Here is an 18361-nt window from a genome sequence, read left to right as displayed (position 1 = left end):
CCACACCGCGGGGCTTGTGGGACCCTGGTTCCCCGACCAGGGATCGAACCCGGGCCCTCTGCAGTGGAAGCGCGGAGTCCTAACCACTGGACCACCAGGGGAATTCCTGTGAGTAAAGAACTTTGATCAATGATTCAATTTACCACAAAGATTATCATTTTCAGATCAAAATAAGGGCTCCAAAATGCTTTGTTTGAAAAAGATTCTCCAGAGTTAGTAGATCTTCCTGATAACTTTTGTAGTCTGACAGTGAAGCAGGGTGAGTCTAGATGTGAAGAAGAGTGATCTTGAGAATATAATAATAATTAATAGATACAGGTGGGCAGATGAGTTGGCAGAATGTCTGATGCGTCCAGGTCTGTTCATTGCTGGCCTCTGTGTGATTAGCCTGACTGAAGGGATAAGCAGAATGAGTCTTTGAGAAGCTACTTCACAAACTGGAATAAAAAACGGGAGGACTTGGTTTTGACCTTTTGAAAGTTCCTTAACTTTCTTGATCCCTATATCTCGTTTGTGAAGTGGAAATGAAAAATCTGACTTTTAGGGTTATTGTGTGTATTAAAATGAAATAACTATGTAAAACACCTAAATACTTGCTAGTATTGTCTTTTGTTCTTATCTCTGTGTCCTGCAGATAACTGTTTCTGCCAGTAACACTTCACTGTATTTATTTGTTTACATCTTTCTCCTCAGCCTTCCCGAACTACCACCTTTTGAGGATAAGACCACATTTGTAATTGTAATATCAGTACAATACGTGGCACACAGTAGGCACTCAGCAAAATTTTCTTTGACACATTGAATGACTTCTTCATTTTTATGTTATAGGGACAAGGGAAACAAAGGCGTGTCATAATTTGTGGCTGCCAACCTTCTCTTGAATGACTCTATTATGAATTAGTTTACCATGTAGTAAAAGGCCTTATAAAGTATCTGACATTATTATGAGCTTAGTGAATCTTATCTTTCTTTCTTTTCTATCTGCAGATTTTTAGAAGGAACAAGAATGCATGAGCCCCGTCCCTTGGAACATCACAACACCATAACTTCTTTAATTAACACATATTTTAATCAACCTGAAAATTCCCTTTTGTGAAGCTGATTCTACTAAAGCTAATTGTACTAAACAAATATGGTAAGTGCTTTAGTATTATAATGGCCAGAGAAGTTTTATTGCTCTGGTGAACTCTCAGAAGGGTAGCTGAAATATGACTATATCAGATAGTTACATAAGAGTTGTTCCCCCAAGTTTTTCTATAGTGAATTTATCCTGGAAAAAAAATGTTCACTGTTTATCAAAATCATCATCCTAAGTAAACTCATCTAGGTAGTGTTCATTATATGACACAGATTTAATGTCCTCTAGGATGCTATATGCCTATCTTACTGATAAAGATAAATTCTTGTAATAAAAATCAGTATGAACATCACCAAAATTAAGGAATGGTGTGCTGCAAACTACACCATCAAGAACATGAACAGACAATCAACAGAAAAGAAGATATTTGCAAGTCATGTATCTGATAAGGAAATTGCATTTTGAATATATAAAAAGTTATACAACTCAATAATTAAAAGGACAAATAACCCAGGTAAGAAAAGCAAAGGAGGGCTTCCCTGGTGGCGCAATGGTTGAGAGTCTGCCTGCCGATGCAGGGGACGCGGGTTTGTGCCCTGGTCCGGGAAGATCCCACATGCCGCGGAGCGGCTGGGCCCGTGAGCCATGGCTGCTGGGCCTGTGCGTCGGGAGCCTGTGCTCAGCAATGGGAGACGCCACAACAGTGAGAGGCCCGCGTACCGCAAAAAAAAAAAGCAAAGGATCTGAACAGACATTGCTCCAAGATGAAAAAATGGTTAACAGACACATGGAAAGATACTCAATATCATTAGTCATTAAGAAAATGCAAATCAAAACCACGATAAGCTACCACTACACACAGACTAGTATGGCTATAATCAAAAAGACAGACAATAGCAAGTGTCGGTGAGGATGTGGAGAAATTGAAACTCTCGGTGAGGATGTGGAGAAATTGAAACTCTCGTACATGGCAGGTGAGGGTGTAAAAGGGTGAAGGATCTTTAGAAATCCAGTTTGGCCATTCTTCAAAATGTAAAGCATAGAGTTACCATTACGACCCAACAATCCCACTTTTAGGTATATATACCCAAGAGAAATGAAAACATATGTCCACACAAAAACCTGTAAATAAATATAGCAGTATTATTCATAATAACCAAAATAAATAATTAGATTAAAAATAATTCAAAATAATAATATTAAAATAATATTCAAACTAGTAATAATAATTCATACCAATTCAAAATAACCAAAATTGGAAACAACCCAAATGTCCATAAACTGATGAATGGATAAACAAAATATGGTACATGCGTATAATAGAGTATTATTCAACAATGAAAAGAAATAAAGTGCTGATACATGCTATGATACAGATGAACTTTGAAGACAATCTGTTAAGTGAAAGAAGCCAGTCAAAAAAAAATACATGTATGAATCTGTTTGTATGAAATGTCCAAAATAGATAACTCAATAGAGACAGAGAGGAGATCAGTGGTTGCCTAGGGGAAGGGGATAAGAATGAGGAGTGCTTGCTAATAGATATGGGGTTTCTTTTGTGTGTGATGAAAATATTCTTTGGGGTGATGGAGGCACAACTCTAAATATACTGAAAAACACTGAATTATACACTTTAAATGCGTCAGTTGTATAATGTGGAAATTGCATCTCAGTAACGTTGAAACACCAAGTATTAGAATAAATGCATGCAAGGTTCGGTCGAGAAAACCTTTCTATGGAATTAGCTACAGAAAAGGTCAGGCTAGTCTTAAACTTTTATTCCATTAATAACAGAGCAATATTGCTTCCGTAGTGCATTGAGTGTCTATCCGGTTGTGCTCTAAGTTTTGGTAGACAGTGGTTAATAAAAGAAAGAAGGCATATGTGTTTATCAAACTTGCATTCTTGCAGTAGCAGGAGAAGCAACACAATGAAAAGCTGCAAATAAGAAATAATTTCAGATAGTTATAAATAACATGAAGAAAAGGAAAGAGGAACATTGAACATATTAAGACTGGGAGTGGGGAAAGGAGGGATGGGGCTGTCCTCATTGACATTTGGGCTGAGACACAGATGCTCAGAAGTCCTGGGAAGACCTGGGGAATAGGGCTCCATGCAGAGGAAGGGGTCCCGTAAAGGCTCTGTGGTGAGGAAGACTCTGGCTGTGTGTCGGGAGCAGTGAGTGAGGGGCAGAAGTAGGATAGGAGTTGGGGTTGCATAGGACATTACTGGAAGTTTGGATTTTATTTTCAGGGCAATGGGAAAACATTGAAGGATTTGAGGGAGAGGAGTGATATGAGAAACCTGTTACTTTTTTTGACCTGTCTACACCTAAAAGCAGCATCTGCTTCTAGATATGATTTAAATGATAATTTTCTGAACTTGATACTGAGTCTGAAACTCTAATGGGATGAAACTTTTGAGAGAGACGGTGAGTTTGCATGTGGGAAAAATGTAATTGTGACCAGAGGACAAAATATGATTGAAAAACATGGCAATGATATTTGGCAGCTCCTTCCCTTAAGAGGAGCTATTCCCCTTATGTGGTGGAAGTGACATTGTTTGAGTTCTGGGCACTAGACCTTAAGTGGCCTTAATCCAGTTGGAACACTGCCTTTATCTTGGATTATCTGGGTTGGCCCTTAATCTGATGACTGTGTCTTTATAAGAAACAGAAGAGGAGCGGACACAGATAAAAAGGAGAAGATGGTGTGAAAATAGAGGCAGAGATTGGAGTGATGTTGCCACAAGCCAAGGAATGTTTGGAGCCCCAGAAGCTGGAAGAGGCAAGGGAGGATTCTCCCCTCCACCCCAGACTCTTCACCCAGATCATTGCTCTACCAACACCTTGATTTTGGACTTCTGGATTCCAGAACCGTAAGAGAAAAAAATTCTGTTATTTTAAACCACAAAGTTTATGGTAATTTGTTATGGAAGCCCTATAAAACTAATATAGGCAGATATTTAAGAATATTGCAGGGTCATATGGTAAGTGATCATGTACCTGTAAAAAAAAAACGTCCTAAACTGTTTTCCAGAGTGACTGTACCATTTTAGATATCCCCACAGCGATGTAAGAGAGTTGCAGTTTCTCCACATCATTGTCAACACTCGGTATTGTCAGTCTTTTTTATTTTAGGCATTCTGTTGGTAAAGATGATGTTAGGAACTGAATGACTGAGTCCTTCCCGAATTCATGTTAAAATCTAATCTCCAGTGCGATGGTATTTGGAGGTGGGGCCTTTGGGAGGTAATTAGATCATGACGGTGGAGCCCTCAGAACAGGATTATTGCCCTTATAAAAGAGACCAGAGAGTTTAATAGCTCTCCTTCTGCACTGTAATGAGCAGGTGGAGACGTTCACAGCAAATTGCATTGATTACTCAGTGAAACTATGACAGAATGTCTGTGTCCTATAGGCTCAGGAACATGGTGACATTTTATTTTGTCTATTGCATGGTAGAAAGAAAGCTTCTCAGATATGTGAAATCCAGGAAAAATGGTTGCTGTCACATACTCCACATACTCCAGTTTGCTGCCACTGCTGTCTTCTGAAGTACAAAGTATTTGTGTTTGGTCCCAAAGATGGAGGACAAATTTGATGCTACAGTTTTACTTGAGAGTCAATTTACACCATCCACAGTCTAACTTAGAAAAAAATCCATCTTAACAGACAGAAAAGACATCATCATAAATAATAATCAAGTAACGATCAAGCCTTTAAAAAGAGAGTATTTAATTGCCAAAAGCAAATACCACTCTAAATCATAGCGACAAATGCCCAAGGAACCCTCCAAAACCAAAACAGTAACTATAGTACTTCTTGGCTTTCAGGCCAACCCAATTTTCCTCTTTGGCATTATACTCATTCACAGGGCGGGTATATTTGGCTGCTTAAATACTGTGCCACTTGCCAATATCTATAAATAGCTGTTTATTATTGAGTCTTCAGACAATAACCTGCAATTCTACATCATTTCCCCTTTTCATTTACCAATATACCATGTAGTGGGAAAATAACTTTTTTTAAAATTTCACGAAGATGTCAGAAATCGTTACAACATGGAAGTATGATTCTGTTATTTTACTTTTGCAGCATGTAATACATTAATTAATGTATGATGATGATTCCCTGAGAAAATTTAATTAAATTAGGTTGGCCCATCTCCTAGACTGTTAATTACTATAATATCAACAAGAGTTGAATATGAATATTGTATATGTCAAAACAAATGAATTTTTGGGATACTGAGAATAGTCATGTAATTTTGAGGTCCTGATGGGATTTGGCTACGAAAGCAATGTGAGATTCAATCCCCCTGATATTTTTATCTTGGGTTTGCTGTTTCTGTTTCTACATTTAAAAATCATAGACCCATTGAAAAACATTTAAATTCTACTGACAGTTTTACTTCACTTTTAGTGTCTTGTCTTATGATTTCTTCTAAAGGGTAGGCTTTTGCTTCTGTTTTTCTTTTTACTTTTTTGGTATTTTTATGTGACTTTTGTTTCAGGAATATCTCTTTAAAACAAATTTATACACTATATATTTTAGAGTAGTTTTAGGTTTGCAGAAAAATTTAGTAGAAGTTAGAGAATTGAGTAGAAATTAGAGGATACCCCTCCCTCCTGCTAGATTGTCTTCCAAACAGGCTGTACCATTTTGTATTCCCACCAGCAATGAATGTGCGTTCCTGTTGCTTAATGTTCTTACAAGTATTTGACATTGTCATTGTTTTGGATTTTGACCATTCTAATAGGTTTGTGGTGGTCTCTCAATGTTGTTTTAATTCACAGTGCCCTTATGAATATGATGTTCAGCATCTTTTCATATGCTTATTTCCATCTGTATATCTTCTTTGGTAAGGTTCTACTGTGGACTTGAGAGAGTTCTTTGTATATTATGGATACAAGCCCTTATTGGATATGTGTATTTCAAATATTTTCTCCAACTCTATGGCTTGTCTTCCCATTCTCTTAACAGTGTCTTTCCCAGGGTAGGAGTGTTTAATTCTAATGAAGTCCTACTTAATCAATTTTTTTGTTTGGTGCTGTATCTAAAAAGTCATCACTAAAGCCAAGACCACCTAGATTCTCCCATATGTTTTCTTCCAGTTTTATAGTTTTGCATTTTACATTTATGTCTATGATTCATTTTGAGTTAATTTTTGTGAAAGGTATAAAGTCTGTGTCTAGTTTTTTTTTGTTTTGTTTTCTTTTTTGCTTTTTTTTTTTTTTTTTTGGCATGTGGATGCCCAGTTGTTCCAGCACCATTTGTTGAAAAGACTATTCTTTCTCCATTGAATTGCCTTTGTTCCATTGTGAAAGCTCAGTTGACTATATTTGTGTCAGTCTATTTCTGGGCTGTCTATCTGTTGCATTGATCTATTTGTCTGTTCTTTTGTCAATTCTGCACTGCCTTGATTACTCTAGCTTTATAGTAAGTCTTGAAATTGGGTAGTGTCAGTCCTCTGATTTTGTTCTTCTTCTTAAGTATTGTGTTGGCTATTCTGTCTTTGGCCTTTCGTATAAACTGTAGAATCAGTTTGTTGCTTTCCACAAAGTAACTTGCTGGAATTTTGACTGGGTACTCTCTTTTTATTTTCTAGTCCCTGTGATTCAAATTTCTTCTTCTTTTCACTCCTATTATCTTGATAAGACTCTCCCTTTTTTCTCTTCCTTTTGTTACTCCATTGAAACAGGAAATTAGCATACACACCCTTTTCTAAGATATTTGCAACTCATTTTCAGAAGGGTTGAGCTTTTCCTAGTTCTACAAGTGAGTTTTGAAGGCTCCTTCTTACCTTGTTCAAGGAGAACATGAACTCTTTCCAGGCTTATTTTTTATTCCCTATCAATGATTCACTTATTCAAAACAGCTAAGAAATCTGTAAATTTGACAGGAGTCAAAAGTAGCTATTTATTGGGACTTCCCTGGTGGGCACTGGTTAAGAATCTGCCTGCCAATGCAGGGGACACGGGTTCGAGCCCTGGTCCGGGAAGATCCCACATGCTGTGGAGCAACTAAGCCCGTGTGCCACAACTACTGAGCCTGCGCTGTAGAGCCCGCGAGCCACAACTACTGAAGCCCGTGTGACACAACTACTGAGGCCCGTGCGCCTAGAGCCTGTGCTCTGCAACAAGAGAAGCCACCGCAATGAGAAGCCCGCGCACCGTAACGAAGAGTAACCCCCGCTCGCCGCAACTAGAGAAAGTCTGTGCACAGCAATGAAGACCCAACACAGCCAAAAATAAATACAAAATTTTTAAAAAAGTAATTAAAAATAGTAGCTGCTTATCAATGTGAGAAAATATTGACACATTTTCTTTACCATGTTAGCTCATCAAGCCATTTCTGTTGACAGCTCTCACACACAGAGATTTCTTTTTGCCTATATTGTGCCTACATCCCTATACCAAACATGACCATGGGTTTCCATAAACATAGCTAAATGCCAAGTTTTGGTGTCCCGCCGGGCATAGCTGACACTGCAGGACACTTTTTCCAAAGAGTATCCTGCCTGCCTGGATGATCAGCTGCAGGTAGAGCTGTAGTCAGTAAAGTGCTCACCAGGAAAGTATTTTAAATTGGAAATACAGAGCCTACATTGAGCTTGATGTCAGAAACACAGTCACAACAGAGCGTGGAGCAGCGTTCACAGATCTTATCTACTGCATGTGCAATGGCAAAATCAAACATGACCTTTAAAAAGAAAACTCAAGTCAGTATCTGTATAGGTTCTGTGCATGCGTGTATGTGTGCACACGCATGTGCATTCACAGGCATGCAGGCACATGTGGGCAGTCTTTTTCAGCCCCCAGCTCCCAAGGACAGAGACCTTATTTTTCCTATTCACTATATATGAATAAATGAATGAATGAATGAACATCTCATATATGAATGGACAATTTCACAAATGAAAAATTCTATCCCTTTTCCATTTTAATACTAGTCATCAGGTACTTGTTGGGAAAATATTGGTCTTCTCTATCATTGTGTGAGTCTCTTGAGGGCAAGGGCTGTGTGGTCCCAATGTCTATGCCTACGGCTCCTGGTACTGTGCCAGGAACACAGCACTCATTAAATCCTTTCAAGAGTAATAAATAATTATTGTAAATCAGCTATACTCCAATTAAAAAAGTAATAAATAATTAACTGGAGGGTGGCCTCAATGAGAAACTCATTTGTGTGTGACCACTTAAAACTTTTTAGAAGCTAAAAATTGAAAGAAAGGAGAACAGAAATAAAAATATGTTCCTAAAGTGTCACGCGCATGCTTCTGTAGGCGCCTGTCTTTCTTCACCTACCCTCAGTGTAGATAAAATGTGGGGAAAGCTTTTCATTAAATTGTATCAATTTTATGATACTGAAATAAGAGAAGCAGAGGCAGAAAGATATTTGGGGTATAGAAGAGGCCGACGAAGGAATAAAGGAGAGGATATGAGATAGACAAGCAAGGGGAATCAACAAGAAGTTGCCTTTATTAACTTAGGAATATTGAAATCGTGCCACGGTAAAGTCATTTTAATGTGGTTTCTTTAAAACAGATGTGATCCTGGAAGAGGACCAAAGAATAGGAAGCCCTCCAGAGGAGTCAGGAGTAGTTGCCCTGTTAACCTAAGCAACCCTACATCAGGTTAGAGATGGTTGCCAGGGTCAGTAGCCCTGAGGAGAAGAGCGGCCATAGTTGATAACGCCACCTGGTTGAAAAGAATAAAAAAAATATTTCAAGGTGATTGTTTAATGCAGAGTCCCCTGCAAATATTTCCCATGTCTTGCTGAATTTCACAGTTGAGCTTTGAAAACTTTTTAATGTTAGCAAAGTCATTATTAAACAAATTCTCTTCTTCCCAGTAGCCACAGCATTAAGAATAATCCTAAATTTCCACTAAATGGAATCTTGGCATAGCAAAGGAAATCTTTTCCTGAGTTAAACCATCAGCCAAGGCCAAAACAACCAAAAATAAGTTCTGTGAACATTTGGAGAAACACATCTTAAAGTATGAAGCACAACATTGCCCATAACCTGTTACGTAATAGAGCTACCGCTTCAGTTTTTACAGTGGGAGGGACCCTTTTAAGGATGCATTGTGTTAAGGGCGCTTCCTTTGTACACTTGTTGCCAAATCTAAATAGAAAGAAGTATTTCCTTGGGTTATGAAACCCAAGGTGTTGTGTGTGTGCTTGTAATGAGTTAGTACTCTCTTCGGGATTATCTCCATCCTGTCTGTTACCATCTTGAATCTTTTCTTTCTATTATTGTCCAAATTATAACTTTTCTCTTAGTATTCCTCTACCTATTATACTATTAGCAGTATCATTATGTTCAGAGAGCAGATTCTCTAGCCATATTTATTTTAACTTTAAAATCTAGTTCTTAAGTTGTTGTGGAGAATGTTGGTATATATTTTCCATTACTTTAAAATCTCTGTACTACTGAATATTATTTGCCACCATCACTCATTGAATCCATTCACCTATATTGATTGATATGAACAAAACTACATCACGTTATTTGCCTTCCAAACTGATAAACCAATTCAATAAAATAAAAGTAACTATGCTATTAAATGGTACAAATTAATGCTTTTCTACTTATAGAAGTACTTTATTCTAAATAAAATCAGATAGTTTAATATCTACATTTAATACATTGGTTTTCAAATTTGAATAGAGCCTATGAAATCAGTGTAACAGGTATTTAATTGCTTCCACTATTTTCACTTTGTCTGTTTATCAATTTCTGTCTTTCTGTAGTCTATACACTAAGAATTTTGGAATTTTAATGTAAGAGAAATCATAACCATAAAATGTGGGGATTTGAGTATGAGAGAAGATTGGAGATTTCAATATTTAATCCACTTGAATCTCTGCAGAGATTGATGCCCACCTATGTTTCTTCAATCCTCCTTTACTTCCTACATGTTTTTCGACTTAAAATTTGTTATTTGATGAGAATTTCAACTAATATGTATTAATATCTTTTCATGAGAAATCTACAATTTAGTGTAGCAACTTGTTTAATTTATTAAATTATTTATGTTTTCAACCTACTTTGTTAATACATTCTATTATGTATTATGTTTTATATCATTATTTATGATTCTAAAGGGTTTGCCTGAATCCTTCCACAGCCTGTGGCAATGTCCCGAACCAGCTAGACAGCATTTCACAAACTTTTCCAGCTAGAAACTTACCTGTGAACAACTGAAATACTTGAGATCAATTTTTGCAACAGTAGATATTTCATTTCAAAGTCCGGGCAGCCCAACACTCCACAGATAAAGTAATGAAACCCTTCATCTGTAGAAACCCAAGGTAAATCTTTTCACCTTTCCAAAGGTTCACTCTCGCTCCATTTGATAAGAAGTTTTTGAAAGTAGAAAACAACTTTCACTCTTTATATGCAAAGTTTCTTGAAAGAAAAAGTGATTTGTGTTAACTCAAAGGCACTTCTCTATATTTGGGTGACCTTATTTGGTTTACACATGGTCCTTAGAAAGTGTGGTCTGATTTTGTGAATTCAAGATAGGAAATCCATGCCGAAGGATCCAGGCAGACTTAGAATCAGTTCCTGAGTGAAAATGTGGCAATTTTCAGAACATAAAAATGTAGAATTTCAATGGCACTGTCAGAGTATCTTCAGAATACACCCAAGTGTTATCACTGATGGGTTAAATAATAATCATTGCTTAACTCTGCTATCCTAAGTATGATCCTCAGACCACCAGCATCAGCCTGTTTGGGGAGCTTGTTAGAAATTCAGACCTTCAAGGCCCACACCAGACCCACTGAATCCGAATTTAATTTTGAGAAGCACTGGCTTAATCAACTTCCCAATTCAGAAGGTGAAAATTCAGGCCCATCAAATGGTGGGTTTTGTGTAGAGTTAAAAACAGGCAGTTAAAACAACTTAACGAAAGCCACAATTTGTTGGTGAAGTCAAGCCAGTTTACATAGTTAAATCATTTGTAGGAGAAAATAAGAAAGTTTAACTTTACATAAGGAGTGTTCTCAGGAGCAGGTGCAATTTAAGACACATGTTGGTCCCTCCACTGCCAGGCCATCCAGATGAAAAAGGAAAGAATCTCACAAGTCATACAGAGACACTCAATTCTAGGCATCTGGTCCACCTTCCAGAAATTTGGTGATTTGACTTTAATAAATTTTCATCAAGATTTTTTTTCTTTTTTTTCATCAAGATTTTTGTCCTCCTATTATGCAGCCTAAACTCGGTCCCTAGCTCCCTTACAGAATTCTCCAGGTGACATAGCATTTATGTATCAACGACTGTATTTCTGTGGGGAAAAAATGGAGCTCTTTTCCTATGTCATTGTAGATTTCTTGAAGCTTCCAGCAATTGGCCATGAGCAGGCGGTGCTCCCACATGATCCGAGTGTTAAACTGTTGAATAATGGATCTTGAGGTGATGCTCTCTGATACAGCACTTCAACGGAAGCATATTTAGCATTTTTCACCAATGCATTATTTCCAGAAAAAGTACCTAGAGATATCTGCACCTAGAGAAGAGAGACACTGATTTTACTTTTAAATTTTCTTACTAGAGGGAGAGTGAATTCTGATCCTAGTTTCATAATTGGAAGCACCTAGTGCATCTGTTCCTAAGCAGATAAAGGGCAATAGTTTCTGAATTGAATTAAGTCAACCATTATTTTATCACTAAATTACTGGAGTCGTCTGTTTATCCTTCTAGCTCCAGCTGGAATATTTTAGGATTAGAGGTGACCCTGATAAAGTAAATAATTGTCCTCATTTTACTGATCTAATTTGTTTATTGTCCTGATAAAATCCTGGCTTATTTCCCCTGTTTTTTAGATGTAGTTATTGGAACTTTCATGAAACCAGGTGACTCCTGGTCCAGATTATGTATGAGCTAGTATCTGTTTTGCCAAAGACAAAGACACATTAGCCTATTTTGACTGAGACCACATCTCTTCAACTTGGATTTGCTTTAATTTTGAAAAAAAGAACTGAGAAAAGGCTAGATTTACAGTCCAACTCATTTCACGTGCAAGCAAAGTTGTGAAATATTAGATAAATATTATGACTGTAACAATAATACTTTAACAATAAATGTAAATTGTAAGATTCTTAATAGTTTTCCAGAAAAAAAAAACCTCTTGAAAATATTACTTTCTTTTCTAGCAACTTTGAGTGTGGTGATGTCACATATATATTTATATTTTCAGAATCTGTGGGGTTTCAGATCTTCTCCCCATTGTTTCTCTAAAATGTGTAGATTTCTTGACCTCTTGGAGTGAATGAATAAGAAGAAGGTCGTGTATTAGCTTTCTGCACAGTAGCTCAAAATCTACTGTCAGGCATGGAGCTAGGCTCTTGGGGTGAAAGTCCCTACCCTTTTAGAATATAGATTCTGCTTAATTTCTCATTAAAGCACACTCTGATCTCATCTCTAAAGCTTGTCTTAAACATAAGAGTTTAAGAATCAAAAGAGTAGGGCTTCCCTGGTGGCGCAGTGGTTGGGAGTCCGCCTGCCAATGCAGGGGACACGGGTTCGTGCCCCAGTCCGGGAGGATCCCACATGCTGCGGAGCAACTGGGTCCGTGAGCCATGGCCGCTGAGCCTGTGCGTCCAGAGCCTGTGCTCCACAACGGGAGAGGCCACAACAGTGAGAGGCCCGCGTACCAAAAAAAAAAAAAAAAAATCAAAAGAGTAGATTATGTTATTGTTTATACCTGCTCAGCAGAGATGTGTTTCTGGAAGATGGATATGTTTGACTACACAGTCATCTGCTATAAAGGTTAGGAAAATCCTACCATCTACTAATTGTCCTCTTACATTAGAACTTGTTAATTTTTGAGTTGACTTAAATCATTTTCTTTTCTCTTCACAGACTCTGTAACACTAGCTCACATTGCACTGTGAAGGGTTATAACCCTGATATTAACCTTAAACTTTCCTCCCTAAAGACTGAAGAGCTTTCCTTCTTGCTGTAATATCCCAGGATCTGATGAACTAGCTGATGTCCTCCCCTATCTTCACCTTTTGCAATTTTTAACATCAAAAATAGTCTCACTTAGTCTTTACCTTTCCAACTGCAATTCTAAACTTTTTCATTTGTCTTCCCTGACATCGCTCACCACAACTCTGATCATTTTACTTGTCATCTCTGGATCTTTTCCAGGTCAATTATATTCTACCCATTACAAATAGATCTATTAAATTTGTGTTTGTGAGCAGAAAAAAAAAGGGAGAGCTTGGCGTGTAACAAGCCCCATGGTTAATTTAGATCACTGACTATTATGCAGCATAAACTTTTAAAGTTTAGCATTTGTTGAGTATTCTGACACGTCTTAAACTCTTTTAGTTTAACGGTGCTTTTATATTATTTTATATTATTTCTATAATTAGGTAACTCAGACTTTACCACCTGGAAATACATTGGAAACCACTGACAGTGAAAATAACATTTACTAAAAGCTGAACAGCTGTTTCTGATCATTCTGTTAATTTTGATGTGTTTTTTCTGAGTTTTCAAATCCATTTTTTAAACATAATTTTAACCAAAATATTTTAATATTTCATACCACAGTATTGTTCATGTCTTGCATAAAATGTGAATCAAGGGGTTGCTTTTCCATAAAAAACACGTTTCTGGTGCTTTTAGTAGTGAGATTTGTATTATCTTATAAAGTTGATGTTTTCAATGAAATGGACCTTTTGAAACTGCGGGATTATATACATTCTATAATTCGATAATTTTGAACATCTAATTCCAGGACTAGGTATGACTGTTCCAAGACTATGATTAGGTTAGGAGATGTTTTCTGGCTTGTTCCTGAATAACCTTCCTATTATTGCCTTATGCCATTTTTTAAAATCATGTGGGTTCAATATAATAATTTTGGTGTGGGGAAAACATTTAGTCACTTCTTCTGGGTCACATTTGATGGAACATCGTTGATAAGTTAAAATCCATTTTTTTAGGATGGATTTGTATTATATTATTATTATTCAATGCTCAGTTGGACCGTATTAGTCATTTTTTTCTTGTTATTGTTCATTAACGAAGCGTGAATTCATCTGTGGCTTTCCTTCCTGGAAGAATTTATTGGCGTATGTAAACCCGGGGATTTCCTCATATATGGTCTCCACCACTTTATGTAAAATATGTTTAAAATAGGACTGATCTTAGATCTGATTCTCTAAGGAATTCCATTGTTTACATTTTTTTATACAAGTGTGACCCTTTATGCCACACACATTTTATTTTATTCTTTTTACTTCCTTTCCTGCTGGGTTGTGGATTTGGCAGAGTATGTCTTATTTTGTGTTTTCCATAACTAAGAGTATGTCCATAACTAAGAGTATGTCCATAACTAAGAGTGTTTCCATAAGTAAGAGTATGTCCATAACTAAGAGTATGTCCTTTCCTGCTGGGTTGTGGATTTGGCAGAGTATGTCTTATTTTGTGTTTTCCATAGTTCCTAACTAAACCTGTAATAAATATTCATCAAATTAAATGTCAGTTTTCTATAACAGTTGAACAGTTGGCTCCTATTTCTAATTCTATGGTGATTTCCTTAAAACCTAATAGCCTTGCTGTAAAACTTTCTCCAAGACAATTTGAAAGTTTAAACAGACCATATCCTCTGTGTCTGTTTTCCGACATAAATACGTATCACCTCCAAGAAGTCTATTTGATTAAATCAGACATGATTTATGCTTAAGGGAACCACATTACCTTTTTCCAAATAGATTATATTAAGAAAAATGTTCAGCGATCTTCCCTTTATTTTATATAGATGCAATTCATTCCAACCAATCTTCATCGGTGCTGGACACTGGAAGGCCCATCAGGGGATGCCTGTCTTTAGAGCATTTATACTTGAAAGATATTCGAAATGTGTGTGCTACTGATTCTTAAGTGCACCTGGGACACATAATCCCCATTGAAATGTCATTCAATTGACAAAAGTCAGTTGAATACAATAGCCAAAAAGTTGAAAGACCCCAAGTGTCCATCACCAGATGAATGGATAAACAGATGTGATAGATACATGCAATGAAATATTACTTAGCCATGAAAAGGAATGAAGTCTTGGCACATGCTACAATATGTATGAGTCAGAAGAACATTATGCTAAGTGAAATAAGCCATAAAGAAAGGGAAAAATATTGCATAATTCCATTTATATTAAATATCTAGAATAGTCAAATTCATAAATATAGAAAGTAGATTAGAGGTTACCAGAGGCTTGTGTGTACGGGGGCACGGATGGGGAGGTTTTGCTTGCTGGTTACAGAGTTTCCGTGCAGGGTGATGAAAATGTTTTGGAAATAGATAATGATGATGTTTGTACAACACTGTGAATGTAATTAATGGCACTGAATTGTGCATTTATAAAGAGTCAAAATGGCAAATTATGTTCCATATATCTTACTACAGTTTAACTAAATTAATGATTTAATATAGTAAAAACCATGATTGTACATTTTAAATGGGTGAGTTATATGGCATATGAGTTATATCTCAATACAGCTGTTTTTCTTAAAAAAAAGTTAAAGATTGGAGGATGGAAGCATGTAACCCTCTGGTGCCCTTGTTATCCTTTCCTTAAAATATGGAACTAATAATAATTACAAAATCACAAGTGTGTACCCTCACTATGAAATGCCTGGAGTCTGAGCTGATTCTGGGAAATGTATGGAAATCAATACACAGATGGCATTCTGTAATGCCCAATCATAATTTATGCATTAAAAACTTTCAAAATAAGGTTTCTATTGGAAAGGTTTGTTAAATACAGTCTCTTTCTTTCTCAATTTTTGCATAGCTGGTCATATTTCCAGAATGTCTTCAGGTGCGTGAGATAGATGATTTCTTTTTTTTTTTTTCCCCTTTCATCTAGGAACTTTGCAAACTGCAAGAATTGCTTTGTAGTCTGAAGGGCCCCTGAGTCTCTGAGCTACATGGCGTTGCCAAGATTGCCAGCCTGCCAAATTCCCAGCTGCCAAAAGACTAGCCAGGGCTTCCTCATATAATGAAAGGACAAAAAAGGCCATGTGCCTGGCAGACTTGCCCAATTTCCTCAGCTTCATAGAAAAAAATAAATCTTGGAAGAAGTCCAAGAAAGAGCTACCATCTGGTCACACTCTTGGCTTTCTCAATATGGCTCCCAACACCTACCATCAAGTGTCAGGAGGGCTTCCTGTGTTGGATGAAGGTAGGCTGCAGAGAATATGCAAAAGTCTGATGGGAGCCTCATGAGGTAGGACTTGACAGACCGGTTTTGACCTGCAGTCTCATCATTGCTTCTGGCATATTCACTGAAGGGTCAACTTTTCAGCAATAAAAATTGGTGTAATTTAATAGCTGGCCCTGTAGTTGCTGACTATCTGTTAATTTCTTGAAGAATCTGTAACCTATCCAAGTACAAACCCACCCAACAACTACAACACTGCATCCCAGATGACTCGAAGGCAACACCTTAGGGAAAAGCTGCAGAACTGTTTTTACAGTCCTGACACTGCAGTTATTCTGGCGTACTTTCTGCACACTTAGATCTTCAGTTCTAGAAACCAAAGCCAGTGTTTCTTTCATGCAGAGTAGTTCATGCTACAAACGTTCACTCCTTATAAGTAACCCATCCATTACAGTAAATGATGGCATGGAACTTGTGTGTGTATTGATCTTGGTTTAAGCATTCATCATGTTTATCATTGGATTTTTGCCTTTAACATCTGAAGTTGGCAGTAATGAATAAGGTCAAAGTATTAAGCTATATTCATATTTCTGATTTTTTATGAAGATTAGAAGTCACTGATGGTGTATACAAATTTTGAACCAGAAAGATCAGTATCACTTTTTGGGTCTCCACGAGAGAACTATTTTCATTATTGTCTTTTAGATTGACAAGCAAAGCCAGTACATTAATATTTTTCTTCTCCAATTAAAGACTCTAAGTTCTCCAGGCTGGCAAATCATCTCTATGCTGTTGTCCTCCAGCCAAACAGAGCTTCAAGATCACATGGTATGCACGCTGTTTCTCCTAGCTGGGCTGTGCTGCTGACTTCAAACAAAGTATCCAACCTTCCCCACCAACCCCCCGCCACCCCCATTCCCTGCTATTCTTCACATCTCTTCAAATTCTGGGCTTCCTCTAAGACACTTCCCTCTCTTTGCCTTCTCCATCTAATCCGGCATCAGGTCCTCATGGTCTTGTCCTCGTTTCTTCCTTCTCATCGAAGGGGTTCAGAATATGCCACACCAAAACGCTTTGGTATATTGATTATTTTGAGCCAAAGGCAATTGAGAAACGGCAGATGCAGGAAGGACTCTCTGCCCTCCTCCTTTCTCCCTAAAAACAGGTCATAAGATTTCCCGTGAGGAATGGGCCCTCCGGTACCAGGAAGAGAAGAACTTTCTTATCACTAGAGATTGGGAGTCATCCCCAAACAAACCAACCTAAACAACCCTGATCTTCCATTAGTTTCCCTCATATATTTCCTGGTCACTATCCCACAATCCACTGCCCAGCTCAAGCCTCTTTGTCTTGTCACTTTACAAATGTATTCTTTCTTTGTTTAAAATGTGTATAAGCTCTTGGTCCTACCTGCTTCTTCAGATCTTCATTGTCCTCATGAAGACTCAGTATGCACATAAAAATACAGCCGACCCTTGAACAACACAGGGGTTAGGGGTGCTGCCCTCCATACAGTTCCAAGTCCTCTGATAACTTGCAGTCCACCTGAATTCCCTGGTGGGCCAGTGCTTAGGACTCCTTGCTCCCATTTCAGGGGGCATGGGTTCGATCCCTGGTCAGGGAACTAAGAGCCCACATGCCTCAGATTGTGCAACTCAGCCAAAAAAAAAAAAAAAAAACAACGAACTAAAAACACCAAAAAACAAAAAAAACTTACAGTCCACCCTCCATATCAGCAGTTCCACATCTGCAGATTCAACCACCGGTAGGACCTGTAGTCATATCTACTATTGAAAAAACTCCCCAAGGAGCTTCAAGATGGTGGACGAGTAAGACGCGGAGATCACCTTCCTCCCCACAAATACATCAGAAATACATCTACACGTGGAAAAGCTCCTACAGAACACCTACTGAACGCTGGCAGAAGACCCCAGACCTCCCAAAAGGCAAGAAACCCCCCACGTACCTGGGTAGGGAAAAGAAAAAAGAAAAAACAGAGACAAAAGGATAGGGACGGTACCTACACCAGCAGGAGGGAGCTGTGAAGGAGGAAAGTTTCCACACACTAGGAAGCTCCTTCGCGGGCGGAGACTG

The 18361-nt window shown here is 37.7% G+C and overlaps 1 long non-coding RNA gene across 2 annotated transcripts in view; it reads left to right on the top strand.

Annotated features, from left to right (window-relative positions):
• LOC132419891 (uncharacterized) overlaps positions 1–16410 on the top strand; it is a 41158-nt gene extending 24748 nt beyond the window's left edge. Inside the window, exons 5-7 of one of the 2 annotated variants that reach the window (XR_009518271.1) lie at positions 988–1135; positions 3754–3955; positions 15974–16410. This is a non-coding gene — a long non-coding RNA (uncharacterized lncRNA). Of the gene's footprint in view, positions 1–987; positions 1136–3747; positions 3956–15973 lie in introns of both variants that reach the window. The other variant, XR_009518270.1, reaches the window with a different exon arrangement.
• Positions 16411–18361: the final 1951 nt, after the last annotated feature.

The sequence above is a fragment of the Delphinus delphis genome, chromosome 2 (genome assembly GCF_949987515.2).
Source record: "Delphinus delphis chromosome 2, mDelDel1.2, whole genome shotgun sequence".
Lineage (NCBI taxonomy): Eukaryota > Metazoa > Chordata > Mammalia > Artiodactyla > Delphinidae > Delphinus > Delphinus delphis.
This window is presented reverse-complemented; position numbering and strand designations above follow the sequence as displayed.